The 22,935-nt window shown below is 46.5% G+C and overlaps 1 protein-coding gene across 4 annotated transcripts in view; it reads left to right on the top strand.

The window, feature by feature from the left end:
- Positions 1 to 207: 207 nt before the first annotated feature.
- The window catches only part of SIPA1L1 (signal induced proliferation associated 1 like 1), a 522,661-nt gene continuing 499,933 nt past the window's right edge, over positions 208 to 22,935 (top strand). For all 4 annotated transcript variants that reach the window (XM_073800311.1, XM_073800310.1, XM_073800309.1 and 1 more), the window contains exon 1: positions 208 to 226. The gene's annotated coding sequence lies outside the window, so the exon portion shown is untranslated. The remainder of the gene's footprint in view (positions 227 to 22,935) is intronic.

The raw sequence follows: 22,935 nt of genomic DNA, 5'->3' as shown, positions 1-22,935 counted from the left end.
TACATTACTTTTTGCTTCCTCTTGGCCATGATAGTTTCTCAGACTTCCCTTGTTTTTGATGACCCTGACAATTTTGAAGAGGAGGCATTTTGCAGAATAGCCCTCAGTTGTAATTTGATGTTTTTCTTGTCATTAGATCAGACTTCATGTGTTCTGGGAAGAAGACCAGAGAGGCAACGTGCCGTTTTCATCACATCCTATCAAGAGCACATGCTGCTAACATGAGGTATCACTGTTGATGTTAATCTTGGTCACCTGGCTTGAGAGAGGATTTGTCGGTTTCTCTGCTTTAGGCTTACTCTTTTTCCCTTTGCATACCGTCCTCTTTGGAAGGAAGTCACCGGGCACAACTCATGCCTCCTTGAAGGCAGAGCATCTATATAAATTATTTGGAATTCTTCTGCATGGAAGATTTGTCTCTTCCCACCCATTTATTTATGTTTCTAATCATTTCTTTTTTTTGTTTTGGTGTTACTTTGCAGTCTGTTTTTAAAAAGCTATTGAAGTATAGTTGATTTACAATGTTGTATTCGTTTCTGATATACAGCAAAGTGATTCAGATACACACTTTTTTTTTCAGATTCTTTTCCATTATGGTTTATCACAGGATATTGAATAGGGTTCCCTGTGCTATCCAGTAGGACCTTGTTGTATAATAGTTTGCATCTGCTAGTCACAAACTCCCAATCCATCCCTCCCCGACCCCCTTGGCAACCACAAATCTGTTCTCTGATCATTTCTTTGTATCAGTATGGGCTCATGGAAATTTATTTTGTACCTTGGGTTATAATATAACACTATTTATCTCATTGTCAAATTGTCCCAACTTTGGTCATTGAGAGTTCTTTCAGTTCCCTGCTGTGTCCCTTTCACAGAACTTCCCATCCCCACCCTGCCCCATCATTGTGAGTTGGGTGATTTTTTTGTTTTATTTGTTTTTTCAGTACTTCCTTACTTTCTGGCACTACAAGGTACTCCAGGCTTATCTTGGAAATTTCCTGCTCTAGTCCTAGAATCAGCCATTTCTCCCAGGAGCCCTGGTTCCTTTTATTGGAGACTAGTACTAGCAACCACGATCTGGGAGCCAGGTGTGCTCAGGTAGTTAACATTATCCTTATATTACAGAGAAACAAACTGCAGCTTGGAGAGGTTAAATAATTAGCTCAAAGTCACATGGCTACCTTACACCTAATGCTGTGCTCATTTCATTAGAAAGCATCATCTGTCTGCCTCCCCTTCCTAATTATTCTTCTCAAACTAAGCCCAGTGTGTCCGGCTGGGTTGCAGAAGAGAGACGATACCCGTGCTATTCCTGCGCCTTGTAAACTGTAAAGTACTGCACTCGTATGAGTTGTGGTTATTGTTTTTACTACCTCATACGGTTCTTTTATGAAAGAAAGTCTGTGTGTGTGCCTCGCGGACACATGCCGTGTGCTATGAGCAGCCGACTCAAGTGGGAATGCCTCCAGCCTCCCCCGCCTTCACGCCCAACTTGACCCAAGGCGCACAGGACTGCCGAGCACGAGGTTCTCGCAGTCTCCACCAGGCGCCCAGTATCCCTGGAGTGACAGTGGGTCAGCACTGCCGCCTGCCATCTGGCCTCCCTCTTCCACCTGGGCTGCCATCAGCAACCCCCTGCTGGGGCAGAAGGTGGGGCTAACGTCTGGAAATTGCCAGAAGGCTGAGCCCCGTAATGAAGTGAGACAGGAGACTTGAGAAGTGAGAGGCAAACCAGCCAGAGGAAGTGGGAGAGCTGCAGGCCCACAGGTAGGTCTGGGGTCTCTGTCCCACCTCTGACGGCCACCCAGGGCAGGCTGCCTGTCAGGGCAGCTTGGACAAACCTAAGTGCAGCCTTGCAGTCCCTGAGCAAATCACTCCTCACTGGGGCCCCTCATGGCTGGGCAGCCCTTGGGCCCAGGCGTGACCCTCTCCCGGTAATGCACTCCCTTCCAGCCAGGGCTTTCTTTCTGATGTGTTCCATGAAAGAATGGCTGTGGCTGAGCCCTGCAGCCCTTTGAGGGGCCCCCAGACTTGGATGCAGCTGGGACAGGGAGATGGTGTCTTGGGGATGGAGACTGGAATGAAATCCAAGCCAGAGGAGGAGTGGGTTAGGATGGAGGGAGGGATGTCGTCGGTTCCTCAGCTGTGTCAGAGTGGGAGCAGCCTTCTTGGGCACTGAGCACGGCAGCCTCACGAGCCAGGCCAGCTGCCCTGTCCTCGCAGAGCTGATCAGCAGTGCAGGTGGAACGGGGACCCGGCGAGGGCCTTCTTGGCGTGGGAAAGCTCACACGTTCACACACCAGCACTGAGGAATGAACAAGCATTTGGGGAGCAGAGTAATGCGCTGTCTGGAACCCTCTACTGTCCACCCTGTTACCCCCACAAGTGTCACCGCCTTAGAGAAGGTGTCCTAAAGGTGTCATTCCCTTTGTCACACAACTTCAGAGATGGCTCTGTGTTCTTCTCCTCCATGGAACTAATCAGTTTTTAATTATAAACATTTAGTGTGATTATTTGATGGTATTTGATGACAAGTGCCAAGAGAGCAGACTGTATCTGTGTTTGCTCATCCCTGCACGTAGCACATGGAGTTTCTCGGCAGTTAATAAAGGTCAAGCTTCAGGACCCTCCCCTGCATGGCCCCTGTGAGGGCTGGGAGTTACAGAACATTCTAGTGTGGCAGGCTGCAACGAGAGAAGCATTTCTCTTCAAGCCTGGCACATCATTGCCCAAAGAAACCTCAGAATAAAGGAGCTGAATGTCCAAGACACTAATAATATGTTGTGATTTCCCTTCTCATTCTAAATATTCATTTTTGTACTTAACTTTTTACTTGTAAGTTTTCTTACAGAGGGTTCCCAAATAAGTGTCTGGCCCTGCAAAAGCTAGATCTGCCCTTGAGAGAGAATTCAATAACATTTTATTGAGTGAATAAAAGAATGAATGAATCAATCACAAGTAATTAGAATAAAATACTGGTGTAGGAAAAAACAGTGCACATGCAAATATTCCCCTCCTATCCTCAGGGCTGCCTGGGCATTCAAGCTCAGCTAGAGGGGTCATCCACCCTGCAGGAGGTCATCCACCCTGACAGCTCAGCTGGAGGGGTCATCCACCCTGCAGGAGGTCATCCACCCTGACAGCTCAGCTGGAGGGGTCATCCACCCTGCAGGATGCTCTGTGCTTTGGAATCTTTGGAACTTCAGTCCACGAGGTGCCCATGCGTTGGAACCTGGCTCCCCTGCTTGCCCTGCCAGCCCTCTTGAAACACTGCTAATTGCATGAGGTGGCTTGGAAGAGAGAGTGGGGAGGATCTGAGTTGGCTGCTGATCCCCATGCCCTTCAGACCCTGCAGGAACAGTAACTGGCAAGTCTCAGTTTTCCTGTCTCTGAAATGGGTCAAGAACCCCACTTTTTTTTTTTTAGATGTTGGGTGTAGGAGTTTATTTATTTATTTTTGCTGTGTTGGGTCTTCGTTTCTGTGCGAGGGCTTTCTCTAGTTGTGGCAAGCAGGGGCCACTCTTCATCGCGGTGCGCGGGCCTCTCACTATCGCAGCCTCTCTAGTTGCGGAGCACAGGCTCCAGATGCGCAGGCTCAGTAGTTGTGGCTCACAGGCCCAGTTGCTCCGCGGCATGTGGGATCCTCCCAGACCCGGGCTCGAACCCGTGTCCCCCACATTAGCAGGCAGATTCTCAACCACTGCGCCACCAGGGAAGCCCCAAGAACCCCACTTTTTAAAAAAAAATTTTTTTAAGGGAATTCCTTTATTTTGTATTTATTTATTTTTGGCTGTGTTGGGTCTTCGTTTCTGTGCAAGGGCTTTCTCTAGTTGTGGCAAGCGGGGGCCACTCTTCATCACGATGCGCAGGCCTCACTATCGCGGCCTCTCTTGTTGCGGAGCACAGGCTCCAGAGGCGCAGGCTCAGCGGCCATGGCTCACGGGCCCAGCCGCTCCACGGCATGTGGGATCTTCCCAGACCAGGGCTCGAACCCGTGTCCCCTGCATCGGCAGGCAGACTCCCAACCGCTGCGCCACCAGGGAAGCCACCAAGAACCCCACTTTTTATGGGGCTACTGTGAGGGTCAGAGTCTCTCTCTGAAATCCCCTGCAGCTAACGTGTTGCAAATGCCAAGTAACATTCCCTCCTCTCCCAGTTTCCCTTGGAACCTCTCAATTACCACCTGATTAGAGGGGAAGTTTGATCCCATGGAACAAAAGAACTGGCTCAGCGTGGGGTCACTGCCCAAACTGGGTTACCACTCTGAGAAAACAGCCTTGTCTCCAGACCAGAACTCACTTGCCCATGTCCCCGAGGCGGGTCAGTCCCTCCGCCCCACTCTCTGTCTCCTGCTTGAGATTAAATGATGGAGAAGGAGCTATGTTTCTCACCCAGGGAATTTGTAGTAATTAGTGAACGCCGCAGGGTTGCAAAAGCCCCAGTTTCTTTGCTTGGCAAGTTACACCACAGAGGAATTCTGTTGGTGTTGTTCGAGGCTCATGGTGCCACTTCTGCAGTGCAAAGAACTTGGCCAGCCAGGGTCTTGAAGCGAGTGAAAAGAGAAGGCTGCAGGTCCAAGAGTTTTCTGGGCAGCAGAAGAGACCAAATGTGTTTTATGATATTCCACTGAGTAAAGGATGGATTTTCACTCTTGCAAAAGCATTTTAACATTGCTGGCTATTTAGGCTGCTTCCAAAGTTTCCTTTTTGTAAATAATGCCGCCACCAATATTCTTATATATAAATTTTGACTCTGACTATATCATTGGACTATATTTCTAGAAGTGTCTTTCTGGTTCAAAAGATATGGACCGGGCTTCCCCGGTGGCGCAGTGGTTGAGAGTCCGCCTGCTGATGCAGGGGACATGGGTTCGTGCCCCGGTCCGGGAAGATCCCACATGCCGCGGAGCGGCTGGACCCGTGAGCCATGGCCACTGAGCCTGCGCGTCCGGAGCCTGTGCTCCGTAACGGGAGAGGCCAAAACAGTGAGAGGACTGCGTACCGCAAAAAAAAAAAAAAAAAAGATATGGACCTTTTGGTAAGTATTGTTACTTCCACATTTTGGAGGCCCATCATTAAGAGAATACCCATTACAATGGTATGCTCACCAACAGTGTAAACCATTGTTTTCTGATCACCGACAGTTTGGTGGGTCCCAAATTCTTTTTTCCAAAATACCATTTCAGTGAAAACTTTTAGAATCAGCTTATACTTTCTGTTTTATTATTCCTAATAACATGTCCTCAGAAGGCTCACTCCTTTGATTTTCCTGACACCCTGCTCATTTTTCCTGGAAACATAGCCCCATTTGAGCTAGAATCCTGTGCTCAGAGACCACCCCAACATGTTTGTCAGGAGCTAGTTTTTCTGAGAACAGCAATTCCAACCAGCCAACATTTACGGAGTACCCTCAGCCTGAGCAAGGCATCGCTACCCAGCGTTGAGTTGGGCCATGTCCAGGAGAGACTGGCCATCCTGGGTCTCACAGGAGGCAGGTAGGTGCCCGTGATGGGGGCTAGGCAGACCGAGACAAGCAGGGTCTGGGAGATGCTTGGTTGAATAGATGATGACAGAAACCAGGAAATTGAAGATCAAAGGCAGGAATATGGGTATGAATAAGCCAGGAAGCTACTATCCAGAACAATTAGTCTGTTGCAGAGAATGATGATAATAATGCAATAGCTATGATTTATTGAGTGTTTACTGTTTGCCAGGCATTTAATATGTATTTTAGGTGCATTATTTTCTTTAATTCTTTCGGCAGCTCCAGGGGAGATATACTACAGATGGCCCTGACTTAAGATGGTTCGGCTTATGATTTTTCAACTTTACAATGGTGCACAAGTGATACACATTCCGTAGAAACCATACTTTGAATTTCAGATTTTGATCTTTTTCTGGTGTGATGTGGTACGATCCTCTCTCCTGATGCTGGGCAGGGCATTGAGCCGCATTTCCCAGGCAGCCTTGAGATCACGAGGGAAAACAGCCCATACACTTACCACCATTCTGGACCCAGATAACCATTCTGTTTTTCACTTTCAGTACTGTAGCCAGTAAATCACATGAGCTATTCAACACTTTATTATCAAATCGGCTTTGTGTTAGATGATTTTGCCCAAGTGTAGGCTAATGTCAGTATTCCGAACATGTTTAAGGTAGGCTGGGCTAAGCTATCATGTTTAGTATTTTCAACTTACAATGGGCTTATTGGATGTAACCCCATCGTTTAAGCAGAGGAAGATCTGTATTTATATCCCTATTTTACAGAAAATGAGGCCCAGAGAGGTGAGATAACTTTCCTGATGTCACCCAGTGAGTAAGGGGCCGAGGTGGGGTCTGAGCTTGTAGTGACACTCCAGCCCCTTCCGAAGCAGGGGCCCTGGCCAGTGGTTGAATGAAGCTGTAGTCAGTGGCAAGCACAGAGGCCACCATTAGGGTCTCCCTGTGACAAGTGTATAGGTCAGAGCCATCCCACAAAACTCTTCAGGGTGGACCCTCCGGGGTTTACAAGGATCAGGTCCTGCTAATGAATGTCTGCCATGTTAAGACATAGCACCCCGTGCTGGGCTGGGTGACAAACATGGGGCCTTTCACTCCAAGGAGTTTGCTATCCAACAGAGGTGAAGAGGAGGCCGACAGACTACCTCGGGTTCAAGGCACGATGCATAAGTACTCTTGGAGATTTGCAAAGAAAGAGCTAAGAGGGGCTTCACGGAGAGTCAGGGAGGTCCTGGAGGTGGTGACATTTGAGACCGTGGAGAAGAATGGGGGAGATTTTGACAGGCAGGAAAGGTGTCAAGGACATGGCTGTCTATTCATCTGTGGCCGGGGAAGAGTGTGAGGAAAGCCAGCCGCCCTTAACTGCTCCGTGGAAAGCACCGAGGGGGCCTTTTCACCCAACTTCATCTGCAGCCTGGATCTGAACTGGTGACTAGTTAAGCTACCAGTCATGAAGCTGTTGGCACATAACGTGGCCTGAAAGGCATTCCCAGTTGGAGCCCTTGTGAGCCCAGGGACACGGGCTTTACACAACTTCCCCTACCTGCAAGTCACCAGGCGGACTCTGCTCTCGCGCAATGCGTTCCTGGGAAAACGGTCCTTGCCAGATGGCCCTTTTATCAGGACTAATACTTCAACTGTCAGGCGGGGTTTTTTGTTTTCTTTTCTTTTTAATGTTTTTACTTTTTCGGCTGTGTCGGGTCTTAGTTGCAGCACGAGAGATCTTCCTGTGGTGCGCGGGCTCTTTGTTGCGGCGCATGGGGTCCAGGGCGGGTGGGCTCTGTAGTTTGCGGCACACGGGCTCTCTAGCTGAGGTGCGCGAGCTCAGTAGTTGTGGCTTGCTGGCTTAGTTGCACCGCAGCACGTGGGATCTTAGTTCCCCAGCGAGGTAGCGAACCTGCCTCCCCTGCATTGGAAGGCGGATTTTTTACCACTGGACCACCAGGGAAGTCCCAGGCTGGGTTTTTGAAGTTTATTTTTATTAAAAGCTAGGTGAATCAGTCTGGGAGAGTGCTGTCCAGTAGAACTGTGGTGATGGAAATGTTCTATAGTCTGCTCTGTTCAATATGACAGCCACCAGCCCCCTGTAGCTATGGAGCTCCTGACATGTGACCAGCGTGACTGAGAAACTGAATTTTTTATTTCACTTAATTTTTACTTATTTAGATTTCAGTGTCTAGTGGCTACCATATTGAACAAATGGGGGATCTTGGTCAAAATGAAGAGGCTCACAAATTTGCAAACACAAAAACAGTGCCTGAGTCTTTTGTCGTATTTACAGAGGACTCAGGTCATAGAGAACGGGAGAATCTTATGCAGTGTTTTGAAAGGGGACAAGCAAGTTAATATTCCCCTTTCCGATGAATAGGTGTGCTGTTCTGTAAACGTGGTAGTTATCAGATGCGGGGATGACCAGTCAGCTTGAGTGTGGAAAGTATAGAGCAGAAAAAAATTGAATACTTCTAAGACCCAAAACTAAAATTTTCAAGATGTTTGCTTTTGATAATTTTTTGTTCTCACCACCCAAAGAACAACCGCGTTTTCCCTTTGATCACAGATCATCACGTTTCATCTTCAATTCCTTTATTTTAGGAGTGGAAATTCCTTAAGTGCCTACTATGGGCCATAGGACTTGCACATGCTATCTTTAATCCTCATATCAACACCCTGATGTGGGCATTATTAAGGCCATTTGCATTTAAGGAAACTGAAGCTAAGAGAAGTCAAGTGACCCTATGAGTGGTAGAGTTCCAAATTACATCTTCTTTGTGTTCTGAGCCCATCTTTTAGAATATAAGTGACGCCCTAGACACCCGGGGGTACAGAAAGGACCTTGACGGGGACCCCACACGTGATGACAGATTTGTCAGTCATCCAAGCTGGAAGGGCACTCAGATATCCTCCTGTACAAAAACCTATTTTACAGCTGTTCACCTGTTGTTGTTTTTTTTTAAAGTTAAAAGTTTATTCTTTTTTTTTTAACATCTTCATTGGAGTATAATTGCTTTACAATGGTGTGTTAGTTTCTGCTTTATAACCAAGTGAATCAGTTATACGTATACATATGTTCCCTTATCTCTTCCCTCTTGCGTCTCCCTCCCTCCCACCCTCCCTATCCCACCTCTCTAGGTGGTCACAAAGCACCGAGCTGATCTCCCTGTGCTATGCGGCTGCTTCCCACAAGCTATCTATTTTACATTTGGCAGTGTATATATGTCCATGCCTCTCTCTCACATTGTCACAGCTTACCCTTGCCCCTCCCCATATCCTCAAGTCTATTCTCTAGTAGGTCTGTGTCTTTATTCGTGTCTTACCCCTAGGTTCTTCATGACATATTTTTCCTTAGATTCCATATATATGTGTTAACATACGGTATTTGTCTTTCTCTTTCTGACTTACTTCACTCTGTATGACACACTCTAGGTCCAACCACCTCACTACAAATAACTCAATTTCGTTTCTTTTTATGGCTGAGTAATATTCCATTGTATATATGTGCCACATCTTCTTTATCCATTCATCCGATGATGGACACATAGGTTGTTTCCATCTCCTGGTTATTGTAAATAGAGCTGCAATGAACATTTTACTACATGACTCTTTTTGAATTATGTTTTTCTTAGGGTATATGCACAGTAGTGGGATTGCTGGGTCATATGGTAGTTCTATTTGTAGTTTTTTAAGGAACCTCCATAAGTGGCTGTACCAATTCACATTCCCACCAGCAGTGCAAGAGTGTTCCCTTTTCTCCACACCCTCTCTAGCATTTATTGTTTCTAGATTTTTTGATGATGGCCATTCTGACCAGTGTGAGATGATATCTCATTGTAGTTTTGATTTGCATTTCTCTAATGATTAATGATGTTGAGCATTCTTTCATGTGTTTGTTGGCAATCTGTATATCTTCTTTGGAGAAATGTCTATTTAGGTCTTCTGCCCATTTTTGGATTGGGTTATTTGTTTTTTTTGTTATTGAGCTGCATGAGCTGCTTGTAAATTTTGGAGATTAATTCTTTGTCAGTTGCTTCATTTGCAAGTATTTTCTCCTATTCTGAGGGTTGTCTTTTGGTCTTGTTTATGGTTTCCTTTGCTGTGCAAAAGCTTTGAAGTTTCATTAGGTCCCATTTGTTTATTTTTGTTTTTATTTCCATTTCTCTAGGAGGTGGGTCAAAAAGAATCTTGCTGTGATTTATGTCATAGAGTGTTCTGCCTATGTTTTCCTCTAAGAGTTTGATAGTTTCTGGCCTTACATTTAGGTCTTTAATCAATTTTGAGTTTATTTTTGTGTATGGTGTTAGGGAGTGTTCTAATCTCTTATTTTTAAATGTACCTGTCCAGTTTTCCCAGCACCACTTATTGAAGAGGCTGTCCTTTCTCCACTGTACATTCCTGCCTCCTTTATCAAAGATAAGGTGACCATATGTGCGCGGGTTTATCTCTGGGCTTTCTATCCTGTTCCATTGATCTATCTTTCTGTGTTGGTGCCAGTACCATACTGTCTTGATTACTGTAGCTTTGTAGTATAGTCTGAAGTCAGGGAGCCTGATTCCTCCAGCTCCATTTTTCATTCTCAAGATTGCTTTGGTTATTCGGGGTCTTTTGTGTTTCCATACAAATTGTGCAATTTTTGTTCTAGTTCTGTGAAAAATGCCAGTGGTAGTTTGATAGAGACTGCATTGAATCTGTAGATTGCTGTGGGTAGTAGAGTCATTTTCACAATGTTGATTCTTCCAATCCAAGAACATGGTATATCTCTCCATCTATTTGTATCATCTTTAATTTCTTTCATCAGTGTCTTATAATTTTCTGCATACAGGTCTCTTGTCTCCTTAGGTAGGTTTATTCCTAGATATTTTATTCTTTTTGTTGCAATGATAAATGATTTCAATGATTTCAATGAAATCAATGATTTCATTTTCAGATATTTCATCATTAGTGTATAGGAATGCCAGAGATTTCTGTGCATTAATTTTGTATCCTGCAACTTTACCAGATTCATTGATTAGCTCTAGTAGTTTTCTGGTAGCATCTTTAGGATTCTCTATTTATGGTGTCATGTCAGCTGCAGACAGGGACAGCTTTACTTCTTCTTTTCCAATTTGGATTCCTTTTATTTCCTTTTCTTCTCTGATTGCTGTGGCTAAAACTTCCAAAACTATGTTGAATAAGAGTGGTGACAGTGGGCAACCTTGTCTTGTTCCTTATCTTAGTGGAAATGGTTTCAGTTTTTCACCATTGAGGACGACGTTGGCTGTGGGTTTGTCATATATGGCCTTTATTATGTTGAGGAAAGTTCCCTCTATGTCTACTTTCTGCAGGATTTTTATCATAAATGGGTGTTGAATTTTGTCAAAAGCTTTCTCTGAATCTATTGAGGTGATCATATGGTTTTTCTCCTTCAGTTTGTTAATATGGTGTATTACGTTGATTGACTTGCGTATATTGAAGAATCCTTGCATTCCTGGAATAAACCCCACTTGATCATGGTGTATGATCCTTTTAATGTGCTGTTGGATTCTGTTTGCTAGTATTTTGTTGAAGATTTTTGCATCTATGTTCATCAGTGATATTGGCCTGTAGTTTTCTTTCTTTGTGACATCCTTGTCTGGTTTTGGTATCAGGGTGATGGTGGCCTCGTAGAATGAGTTTGGGAGTGTTCCTACCTCTGCTATATTTTGGAAGAGTTTGAGAAGGATAGGTGTTAGCTCTTCTCTAAATGTTTGATAGAATTTGCCTGTGAAGCCATGTGGTCCTGGGCTTTTGTTTGTTGGAAGATTTTTAATCACAGTTTCAATTTCAGTGCTTGTGATAGGTCTGTTCATATTTTCTATTTCTTCCTGATTCAGTCTTTGCAGGTTGTGCATTTCTAAGAATTTGTCCATTTCTTCCAGGTTGTCCATTTTATTGGCATAGACTTGCTTGTAGTAATCTCTCATGATCTTTTGTATTTCTGCAGTGTCAGTTTTTACTTCTCCTTTTTCATTTCTAATTTATTGATTTGAGTCTTCTCCCTTTTTTTCTTGATGGGTCTGGCTAATGGTTTATCAATTTTGCTTATCTTATCAAAGAACCAGCTTTTATTTTTATTGATCTTTGCTATCGTTTCCTTCATTTCTTTTTCATTTGTTTCTGATCTGATCTTTATGATTTCTTTCCTGCTGCTAACTTTGGGGGTTTTTGGTTCTTCTTTCTCTAATTGCTTTACGTGCAAGGTTAGGTTATGTATTCGAGATGTTTCCTGTTTCTTAAGGTAGGATTGTATTGCTATAAACTTCCCTCTTAGAACTGCTTTGCTGCATCCCATAGGTTTTGGGTCATCGTGTCTCCATTGTCATTTGCTTCTAGGTATTTTTTGATTTCCTCTTTGATTTCTTCAGTGATCACTTCGTTATTAAGTAGTGTATTGTTTAGCCTCCATGTGTTTGTATTTTTTACAGATCTTTTCCTGTAATTGATATCTAGTCTCATAGCATTGTGGTTGGAAAAGATACTTGATACAATTTCAATTTTCTTAAGTTTACCAAGGCTTGATTTGTGGCCCAAGATATGATCAATCCTGGAGAATGTTCCATGAGCACTTGAGAAAAATATGTATTCTGTTGTTTTTGGATGGAAGGTCCTATAAATATCAGTTAAGTCCATCTTGTTTAATGTATCATTTAAAGCTTGTGTTTCCTTATTTATTTTCATTTTGGATGATCTGTCCGTTGGTGAAAGTGGGGTGTTATAGTCCAGGTGTTAAAGTCCCCTACTATGAATGTGTTACTGTCGATTTCCCCTTTTATGGCTGTTAGTATTTGCCTTATGTATTGAGGTGCTCCTATGTTGGGTGCATAAATATTTACAATTGTTATATCTTCTTCTTGGATTGATCCCTTGATCATTATGTAGTGTCCTTCTTTGTCTCTTGTAATAGTCTTTATTTTAAAGTCTATTTCGTCTGATATGAGAATTGCTACTCCAGCTTTGATTTCCATTTGCATGGAATATCTTTTTCCATCCCCTCACTTTCAGTCTGTATGTGTCTCTAGCTCTGAAGTGGGTCTCTTGTAGACAGCATATATATGGGTCTTGTTTTTGTATCCATTCAGCCAATCTGTGTCTTTTGGTGGGAGCATTTAATCCATTTACATTTAAGGTAATTATCAATATGTATGTTCCTATTCCCATTTTCTTAATTGTTTTGGGTTTGTTATTGTAGGTCTTTTCCTTCTCTTGTGTTTCTTGCCTAGAGAAGTTCCTTTAGCATTTGTTTTAAAGCTGGTTTGGTGGTGCTGAACTCTCTCAGCTTTTGCTTGTCTGTAAAGGTTTTAATTTCTCCATCAAATCTGAATGAGATCCTTGCTGGGTAGAGTAATCTTGGTTGTAGGCTTTTCTCCTTCATCACTTTAAATATGTTATACCACTCCTTTCTGGTTTGCAGAGTTTCTGCTGAAAGATCAGCTGTTAACCTTATGGGGATTCCCTTGTGTGTTATTGTTGTTTTTCCCTTGCTGCTTTTAATATGTTTTCTTTGTATTTAATTTTTGATAGTTTGATTAATATGTGTCTTGGCATGTTTCTCCTTGGATTTATCCTGTATGGGACTCTCTGTGCCTCCTGGACTTGATTAACTATTTCCTTTCCCATATTAGGGAAGTTTTCAACTATAATCTCTTCAAATATTTTCTCAGCCCCTTTCTTTTTCTCTTCTTCTTCTGGGACCCCTATAATTCGAATGTTGGTGCATTGAATGTTGGCCCAGAGGTCTCTGAGACTGTCCTCAGTTCTTTTCATTTTATTTTCTGTATTCTGCTCTGCAGTAGTTATTTCCACTATTTTATCTTCCAGGTCACTTATCCGTTCTTCTGTCTCAGTTATTCTGCTATTGATCCCATCTAGAGTATTTTTCATTTCATTTATTGTGTTGTTCATCATTGTTTGTTTCATCTTTAGTTCTTCTAGGTCCTTGTTAAATGTTTCTTGCATTTTGTCTATTCTATTTCCAAGATTTTGGATCATCTTTACTATCATTATTCTGAATTCTTTTTCAGGTAGACTGCCTATTTCCTCTTCATTTGTTAGGTCTGGTGGGTTTTTATCTTGCTCCTTCATCTACCGTGTGTTTTTCTGTCTTCTCACTTTGCTAATCTTACTGTATTTGGGGTCTCCTTTTTGCAGGCTGCAGGTTCGTAGTTCCTGTTGTTTTTGGTGTCTGTCCCCAGTGGCTAAAGTTGGTTCAGTGGGTTGTGTAGGCTTCCTCGTGGAGGGACTAGTGCCTGTGTTCTGGTGGATGAGGCTGGATCTTGTCTTTCTGGTGGGCAGGTCCACATCTGGTGGTGTGTTTTGGGGTGTCTGTGGCCTTCTAATGATTTTAGGCAGCCTCTCTGCTAATGGGTGGGGTTGTGTTCCTGTCTTGGTAGTTGTTTGGCATAGGATGTCCAGCACTGTCGCTTGCTGGTCGTTGAGTGAAGCTGGGTGTTGGTGATGAGATGGAGATCTCTCGGAGATTTTCGCCATTTGATATTACGTGGAGCTGGGAGGTCTCTTGTGGACCAGTGTCCTGAAGTTGGCTCTCCCACGTCAGAGGCACAGCACTGACTCCTGGCTGCAGCACCAAGAGCCTTTCATCCACACGGCTCAGAATAAAAGGGAGGAAAAGAAGAAAGAAAGGAAGGAAGGAAGGAAGGAAGGAAGAAAGAAAGAAAGAAAGAAAGAGAGAGAGAGAGAGAGAGAGGGAGGGAGGGAGGGAGGGAGGGAGGAAGGAAGGAAGGAAGGAAGGAGATAAAATAAAACAAGGTAAGATAAAATAAAGTTATTAAAATAAAAAATAATTATTAAGAAAAAAAGGGCTTCCCTGGTGGCGCAGTGGTTGAGAGTCTGCCTGCCGATGCAGGGGACAGGGGTTCGTGCCCCGGTCCGGGAAGATCCCACATGCCGCGGAGTGGCTGGGCCCGTGAGCCATGGCCGCTGAGTCTGCGTGGTCGGAGCCTGTGCTCCACAACGGGAGAGGCCACAGCGGTGAGGGGCCCGCATACCACAAAAAAAAAAAAAAAAAAAAATTAAGTCAAAACAAAACAAACAAAAACGGACGGACAGAACCCTAGGACAAATGGTGAAAGCAAAGCTATACAGACAAAATCTCATACAGAAGCATACACATACACACTCACAAAAAGAGGAAAAGGGGGAAAAATCATAAATCTTGCTCTCAAAGTCCACCTCCTCAATTTGGGATGATTCGTTGTCTATTCAGGTATTCCACAGATGCAGGTACATCGAGCTGATTGTGGAGCTTTAATCCGCTGCTCCTGAGGCTGCTGGGAGAGATTTCCTTTTCTCTTCTTTGTTCGCACAGCTCCTCAGGCTCAGCTTTGGATTTGGCCCCGCCTCTGCATGTAGGTCGCTGGAGGGCGTCTGTTTTTCCGCTCAGGCAGGACGGGGTTAAAGGAGCCGCTGACTGGGGGGCTCTGGCTCACTCAGGCCGCGGAGGAGGGAGGGGCACGGAGGGCGGGGCGAGCCTGCGGCGGCAGAGGCCAGCATGACGTTGCACCAGCCTGAGGCGCGCCATGCGTTCTCCCGGGGAAGTTGTCCCTGGATCCCGGGACCCTGGCAGTGGCGGGCTGCACAGGCTCCCGGGAAGGGGGATGTGGAGAGTGACCTGTGCTCGCACACAGGCTTCTTGGTGGCGGCAGCAGCAGCCTTAGTGTCTCACGCCCATCTCTGGGGTCCGCACTGATAGCCGCGGCTCGGGCCCGTCTCTGGAGCTCCTTTAAGCGGCGCTCTTTATCCCCTCTCCTCGCGCACCAGGAAACAAAGAAGCAAGAAAACGTGTCTTGCCTCTTCGGCACTTCCAGACGTTCCCCCAGACTACCTCCCAGCTAACCGTGGTGCACTAACCCCTTCAGGCTGTGTTCATGCCGCCAGTCCTGTTCACCTGTTTGAGACTCTGAAACCAGTGTTAACGATTTGCCAGGCACTGACTAGCACCTCTGACTAGCAAGTTAGCACCAGGGGGGAGGAGTGGAGTGTGGGAGTTACTTGTAATAATTACTGTTGAATCTATCATTTGGTTGAGTTCCAGAGTGGAGTCACAATCAACTGTGCAAGCAGTCATTCCAAAATCCTCATGACTTGACTTACATTTTTCTAACCCAATGACAAGGACTGTAGTCCCCAGCTCCTGTGCTCTCTCTTCAGAGACCTTGGGAAAACTCCTAACTACCTTCCTAATTCTATTCTCTTTCCCCTTCCTTCTATCAGACTTTTATGAGGTATACTGACACACTTTCCCAATAAAGTCTACCTTGCTTCTCCCATCTAATTCACTCCTCTTTGTCCATTATAGAATAATTTTCTTTGCCCAAGAAAATCATCTTGTCTGCGCAGATTCTTTCTTTGGAGGGCTGGAGCCAGGAGCAGGGGAGGAAGTGAAAATTCACTGGCAGAACTAGAGTCCACTGGAGTGCACAGGGGTTTTGTGTACAGCCTGGGAACATTCACATCCCACTGCATTACAAAATGCAAACTTGACATGTGACAGGGAAATCTGCCCAAAGTCAGCTGCTGCATGCTGTGGCAGGCAGTTGGCAGCCAATCCAATATCCATTCCTTCACCCCTTTTCCTTGCAAACGCAGCCCTGATTTGATTTAACAAAGACACCAGATTCAGATGATGAAACGTGATTAGTCTAAACCAGTCGTGATCTCCTACTCCCTTTCACAGGCTAATTGATTTACCAATCTTGCTTGCAATTGGTGGTAGCCACCGGATCTGGTTTGACCAAGGATGCTATGGTAGGTGGAATAACGACCTCAGAAAGATGCCCTCATCCTTATCCTTGGAAACTGAGACTATGTTACACAGTAAAGGGGACTTAAGGTTGTAGAGGGAATTAAGTTTACTAATCAGCTGACCTTTACATAGGGAGAATAGCCTGGATTATCCAGGTGGGCCCAATATAACCACAAGTGTCCTTTAACATGGAAGGAGGAAGCAGAAGAGTCAGTGTCAGTGTGATGCAGCATGAGAAAGGCTCAGCCAGGCATTGCTGGATTTGGAGATGGAAGGGGGCCATGAGCCAAGGAATGTGGGCAGCTTTTAGAAGCTGGAAAAGTCAAGCTTCTCCCCTAGAGCCTGCAGAAGGAATGCAGTCCTGCTGACACCTTGATTTTAGCCCAGTGAAACCCATTTCAAACTTCTGGTCTCCAGAACTGGAAGATAAATAAATATATGTTGTTTTAAGCCACTAAATTTGTGGTAATTTATTACAGCAGTGTTACGAAACTAATACAGACACATAAGAGAAACTCTACTGGGGGGTTACTGCAGAAACTTTTGCTTTTCTGATTAAAAAACCAAAAAACATGGCTGGTTCCACCCTTTCCTCTACTCTTTCTGCCTTGAAAATAGACATGATAGCAAGGGCTGTGGCAGCCCTCTTGTGACTATTAGGTCACAGCAAGAGAATGAAAAGCCACGTGTCAGTGATAGCTGAGAGATAAGAAAAAACAAACCTGGGTTGTTGATTACATTGTTGAATTACCAAAATAATCCAAGAACATAACTCCTTGTTATGTGAGAATGATATATCATTTAAGCCCTGTTAGTTGGGTCTTCTGTTACTTACACAGTCCATCAAAAATTTTATTGTAGCAGAAAATGGGCATGAATCAAAAAGAAAAAAGGAAGTGCCATTTCCTGAGCACCTATTGTCTGTTAAGCATTATAGAAAGCACTTATTTGATCTCATGTGACTTAAGTGGAGGGGAGACAAGGATATGGAGCCCATTCTCAGCCCCAAGGCTTTAGGAAAAGCTAATCAGGCCCCAGATCTCAGCCCCTCCTTGGACAGCCTGATCCCTACCTTTGGAGTCTGGAGAGGAAGTGCGGGCTTCCAGCAACTCTCACACCTGAGGAAGCAGCCCGGCTTCCCCGGGCAGGTGCTGAAATGTGGACTCCTGCCACCTGACCTCAGCTTGAGCTGTAGACTGATTTCTGAGGGACTCCCTGAACCCCCTGAAAATTTAGAGGAGTGGAGCTAGCATGTGTCCCTGACCTTCTCCAAAGCCTGGGGAGCAGGGAGGGAGAGTCTTGCTCCCTCCAGGCTGGGCAGAGAGCTGTGGTTCAGGACAGGGCTATGATGATGGTGACATAGGGCTGCAGCTCCTAAGGCTGCTTCCTCAGATGTCGAGGGGAGCCCGTTCCCACCTGTGTCGCTTCCTGGAGGGGGCAGGCAGCTGCCCGCAGTGAGACTGCCCCACATTAATGCCGGCCAGCAGCGCCCTTGATGATAACAAGGCAGTCACTCTCCCTGGAGCCCCTGGCAGCTGTGGGTCACAGCAAAGTAATTAAATAGAGCCCCAGTGCCCCTTCCTGCCAGGCGGGGTGGGAGCGGGACAGAGATCAGACAACAAACCCGACATCCATTTATTTAATACTGTGCTGCTGTGATTTATAAGAAATGTTTATTTGTTGTTCGTCCCCATTTCTGGCACAAAGCTCCTAAAACCCTTGGAATTTCCTGTGAAGAGAGAGATATGGGGTGACCTTGAACCCACACCCGTGGATGGCACTGGTTGCCAGAACTAATCACTTTCAGTCCTATCCCCCGACCTCGGGGGAAGGGAGAGGGGCTGGAGGCTGAATCAGTTGACCTTGGCCAATGATTTCATCAATCATGCCTATGTAATGAAGCTTCCAAAGAAACCCAGAAGGATGGGGTTTGGGGAGCTCCCTGCTTAGTGAACACATGGACATGCAGGGAGACTGTCCAGCTTGGAGGGCATGGAAGTTCTGTACCCGTCCCCATACCCTGCCCTATGCATCGCTTCCGTCTGACTGTTCCTGAGTTGTATCCTTTTATAACAAACAGGTTATATAGTGAGTAAAATCTTCTCTGAGTTCTGTGAGCTGCTCTAGCAAATTAATTGAACCCAAAGAGGGGGTCATTGAAACCTGCAATCTATAGCCAGTCAGTCAGAAACACGGGTGACAACCTGGACTTGTGAAGTGGCGTCTGAAGTGTGTGTGTGGTGAGGTGGGGGGGACAGTCTTATAGGACCGAGCCCTTAACCTGTGGAATCTGATGCTATCGCTGGGTAGACGGTGTCAGAATTGAATTCGACCGTAGGACGCCCAGCTGGTGTGGGAGACTTGCTTGGATGTGTGGGGACACCCCCCCTCCCCCCACCAACACACACATTGAAAATTGGTGGCTAGAATCTTTAGTTGGTGATCAGAGTCAGACCACTTTAAATGCTCTTGTTGAGGGCCTGCTGTGTGCCAAGTATTGAATCACAAAGAAGGATGAAAAAAGTCCTGGTCTTGAGACCCACACAACCTTGTGGAGAAATCGTGGATGAGAACGACTCCAGCTGGGCTGAAGGTGCACAGTGCCACGAGGGAGGCACAAAGATCATAAGATGGCTTCAACTGAGAGGCCCTGGAGGGCTTCCTGGAGGAGGTGCTATGAAGAGGAGGCCACAGGAAAGCCACTCCAGGTGGAAAGGATTGGCATAAGGAGAGGAAACATGAAGTGTGGGAACAGAAGTGCCACCTGACTGAGGCACAAGGCCCAGGTAGGGTGGTAGCTGATTGTTAGGCTGAGGAGATGGCTTGGGGCCGGCTGAGTGCCTGGAACGCTGTGTGACAAGCCATGGAGGGCCGTTAACAGGGAAATAACCTGAGTGTGTTTGGGGGAATTGAACCTGGCTGAAGGAATTGAAGAGGGAGAGACATCTGAGAGCCATTCCACGAGATAGGAACCCCTAGCAATATTCCAGGCAGGTAAGGAGAGTGCAAACAACAGTAGGGCAAAGGGCAGGGCGGAAGATGAGGGCCGATGCCAGCCCTAAGGTGCCCACCCTGCCCATCAGATTCTCTGGTCCCAAGTACAACCGAAAGAGCTCATTTTGCTGCACAGAAAAGCGTACCTTTGTTCATCACCAAGCAGCGCTTTCTTTGATAAAGCAAACCGAAGTTTAAAGTTCTTGAAAGTTAAAGCTAAAGCTACATAAAATATAAACGAAAGAATTCTGTCATTTAAAAAATAGATAATTTTGTTTTAAACAAACCTAGAATGATCTTCACTAGGATTGAGCATTGAATGCGGGGGCAGGGGAGACATAGGGTCTTGTTCCCCCACCCCTCTCTGCTTCAAGCCCGGGGGTTCCTGAGCCCTCTCTTCAGAGAGAGACACCCCACACCAAGCTGGGGAGGTGTCCTTACCCCTGCCCACGTGGGCATGGGCTCAGCTCTGACACAACCCCCCTCACAGGGCCATCAGTGGAAACACATCCTCTGATGAGGGGGCAGTGCTCTAGGGACCCTGGGCAGCACCGGGTTGGTGTCGTCACCTCTGAGACGCCTCCAGCAGGTGCTGTGGTGCATTCACACAGCCTTTGTGCCCTTGGAGGGTGAAGCTGAGCTTCTGCAGGCATCTCTTGTTGAGCTAAATGTCCCAGGGTTACCCAGCCCAAGCTCACACTGCTTGCCACACAACAGGCCAATAAATCGAGAGACGAGCTGTTGGGTCCTCAGAATAGCAACTTGTTTGGAAAGCCAGCAGACTGAGAAGCTGGTGGACTAGTGTCCCAAAGCACCATCTTCCCCAAGTTAGAATTCAGGCTTCTTTTATACTAAAAGGGGAAAGGGGAAAGTTCTGGTTCTGGCCAGACTCGGAGGGGATGTGTTAATTTCTTCCTTCCTGCAGCCATTCACAGGTGAGCCTGGTCAGGATGTTTCCCTGTGAGCTAAACAAAGGTATTTTAACCTAATGCTCATTACCTGGGAGGCAGGGTTCCCAGAGATGAGCCATTATGTATAATTTCAGCTTATAGGCAACATCCCTTTAGTGATTAACTTGTACTAGAGTACAAAGTTTCTTCCCTATTACACTCCCATTTAAAATGTACAACTAAATGGTTTTCAGTATATTCACAGATTTGCACAACCACTACCTCAATCAGCTTTAGAACATTTCATCACCCAGATTGAAACTCTGTACCCATTCCTCCCTCCCTCCAACTATAGGCAACCGATCTACTTTCTGTCTCCGTAGATCTATTCTGAACATTTCATATAAATGAAATCACAACATCTGGACTTTTGTGACTGGCTTCTTTCAGGTAACAATGTTCTCAAGGTGCATCCACGTTGTAGCACGTGTTGGTACCCCAGGCCCCTCTATGCCTAATGATATTCCACTGTGTGGACTCATCACATCTTCTTTATCCGCTCACCTGTTGACGGACACTTGGGTTGCTTCCACTTTTCAGCAATTGCGCACAGTGCTGCTGTGAACATTTGTGTACAAGTTTTTTAAGCAAAGATGTAAAGGAGATGAAGGAATTAACCTCACACAACCGCGTAAAGGCCCTGAGTCGGGAGCCTGCGTGGTGTGTGTGAGGAAAAGCAAGGAGGCCTCTGTGAGGAAGAGATGGAGGGAGACGAGGGCGGAGAGAAATGGGTGGTGAGTCACGAGAGGCGTTGGGAGCCATTGTAAGGGCTTGAGTAACGTGAGGACCATTGGATGGGGCTGAACAGGGAAACACATGAGCTGACGTCTGACCCTCTGTTTTAGGTCAGCGTGTTCTCTGAGGTCATGCGGAGGATGAGAAGACGTGGGATAGGGCTTCCCTGGTGGCGCAGTGGTTGAGAGTCCGCCTGCCAATGCCGGGGACGCGGGTTCATGCCCCGGTCCGGGAAGATCCCACATGCCGCGGAGCAACTGGGCCCGTGAGCCATGGCCACTGAGCCTACGCGTCTGGAGCCTGTGCTCCGCAACGGGAGAGGCCACAACAGTGAGAGGCCCGTGTACCGCAAAAAAAAAAGAAGACGCGGGATAGGGTAGAAGAGAGAGGGGAGGAAAGTGTGGAAAGCCCCTAAGGAGCCAGGAACACCCAGTGAGCAGAGGGGACAGGCCATGACGCCCCAGGCCCAGGAGGTGCAGCCTGGTTGATGCTGGGAGGAGCTGAAGGCAAGACTGGGCAGGACTGAGTGGGCCAGGCTTCCACACTCCCGTCGTCCCCCGATGAACGCTGATGCATCTTTATCCAGAGAGCTCCTCTGAGAAGCACATCCTCTGACATCCTGAGGAGGGCAGGTGACGGGAGGTGGGCAGCTACTGTCACTTGATCAGGAGTCCCACACCCTGTGACATCTGCTCTCCCTCCCCCAGCTGCCACCCCCATCCTCAGCTCTCAGTAACTTGGCTTTCACCCCAGGGACTCTACGGAAGTTCTTTTGATTACCAGAGCTCTTTGAAACGGCCCAAACGCTTCCTCTTTCAGTCCACCCTATAGAGCTTTTCTCCCAAAGGATGCAAGTACTCAGGCACCAGCAGCATCGACCTCGACCAGGAGCAGGTTGGAAATGCAGAATTCCAGGCCCAGCCCCACGGAGGCAATCTGCCCCTTAGCAAGATGCCTGGGTTTGAGAAGGACAGTTCTATCTGCCCATGTTGAGGGGGACAGCTCTTTCCTCCACTTTGCCAAATTAAGGAGTGAGAGCTGCTGTCCTTTTCCAGGACTTCGTCCCCCAGGGCTCAGTGACTGTCGAGCAATGGGCGCAGTTAAAGTCAAAACCCTGGGTTCTCCCTCTCTGGTCAGCTTTTGCATCCCCAAGCTGCAGAGAGTAGAGCCTGGGTCTCTCTGTGCCTGAATGATTCAGTAGAATAAGTGCTGCCGTCCAAGGGAGAGAAATTGAAGTGCTGTTGCTGGATACTCAGCGGACACTGAATCAGGGCACTGTGCCTTTAAGAAAGATGAAAGCACATCTCGGGGGTGGAGCCTGGCCCAATTATCCAGGTCCTGGGAAGTTGTTAGGGCCTGCCTTTGCTGAGACCAGGCCTTGGCGGTTCTGGTTTGCAGTTCTCACAGCCCCGGCCCTGCGTCCCTACTTCCCTGCTGCCACACGACTGAGCTTTGGCACCGGTGAGCCTCCCTCCCACCCGCCCACCCACGAGCTCGCTGTGCCGCCGTCTTTCCAAGCCTCGTGTTGACAGCTATCATTTTCAAACTCCTCTTCAGGCCTTTCTTCTTCCTCTCAAGTTCAGGCTCTTCCGTGGTTAAAATCGTCTTCTCTACATTTTCCCTTTCCTACCTCTCAGCCTGTGCTGGGGGCGGGGAGCCGGCAAAAGTAAGGAAGAAGGCTGATTTTCCAGGCTGAACTTCAGAGGGTGAAGGTGAGGCCACCCAGTCTGCTGGCTGAGCAGGTGTTTTGAAGTGTGTGTGTGTGTGTGTGTGTGTGTGTGTGTGTGTGTGTGTGTGTGTGTCTGTCTGTCTCTCTCTCTCTCTCCGGAGACAGGCTCCAGGTGTCCCATGCCTCCAGCCCTTACCTGGTATTCCAGGTACACACAGTAGGTACTCGACAATAATGGGCAAAGATTAAGAAATGCAGAGTAATGGCAGGAGAACTGGTCTGGGAAATTAAGACACTTGGATTCTATCTCCA

Source organism: Tursiops truncatus, chromosome 2 (genome assembly GCF_011762595.2).
Source record: "Tursiops truncatus isolate mTurTru1 chromosome 2, mTurTru1.mat.Y, whole genome shotgun sequence".
NCBI lineage: Eukaryota > Metazoa > Chordata > Mammalia > Artiodactyla > Delphinidae > Tursiops > Tursiops truncatus.
Note: the sequence above shows the minus strand (reverse complement) of the source record. Positions and strands in the feature narration are given on the sequence as shown.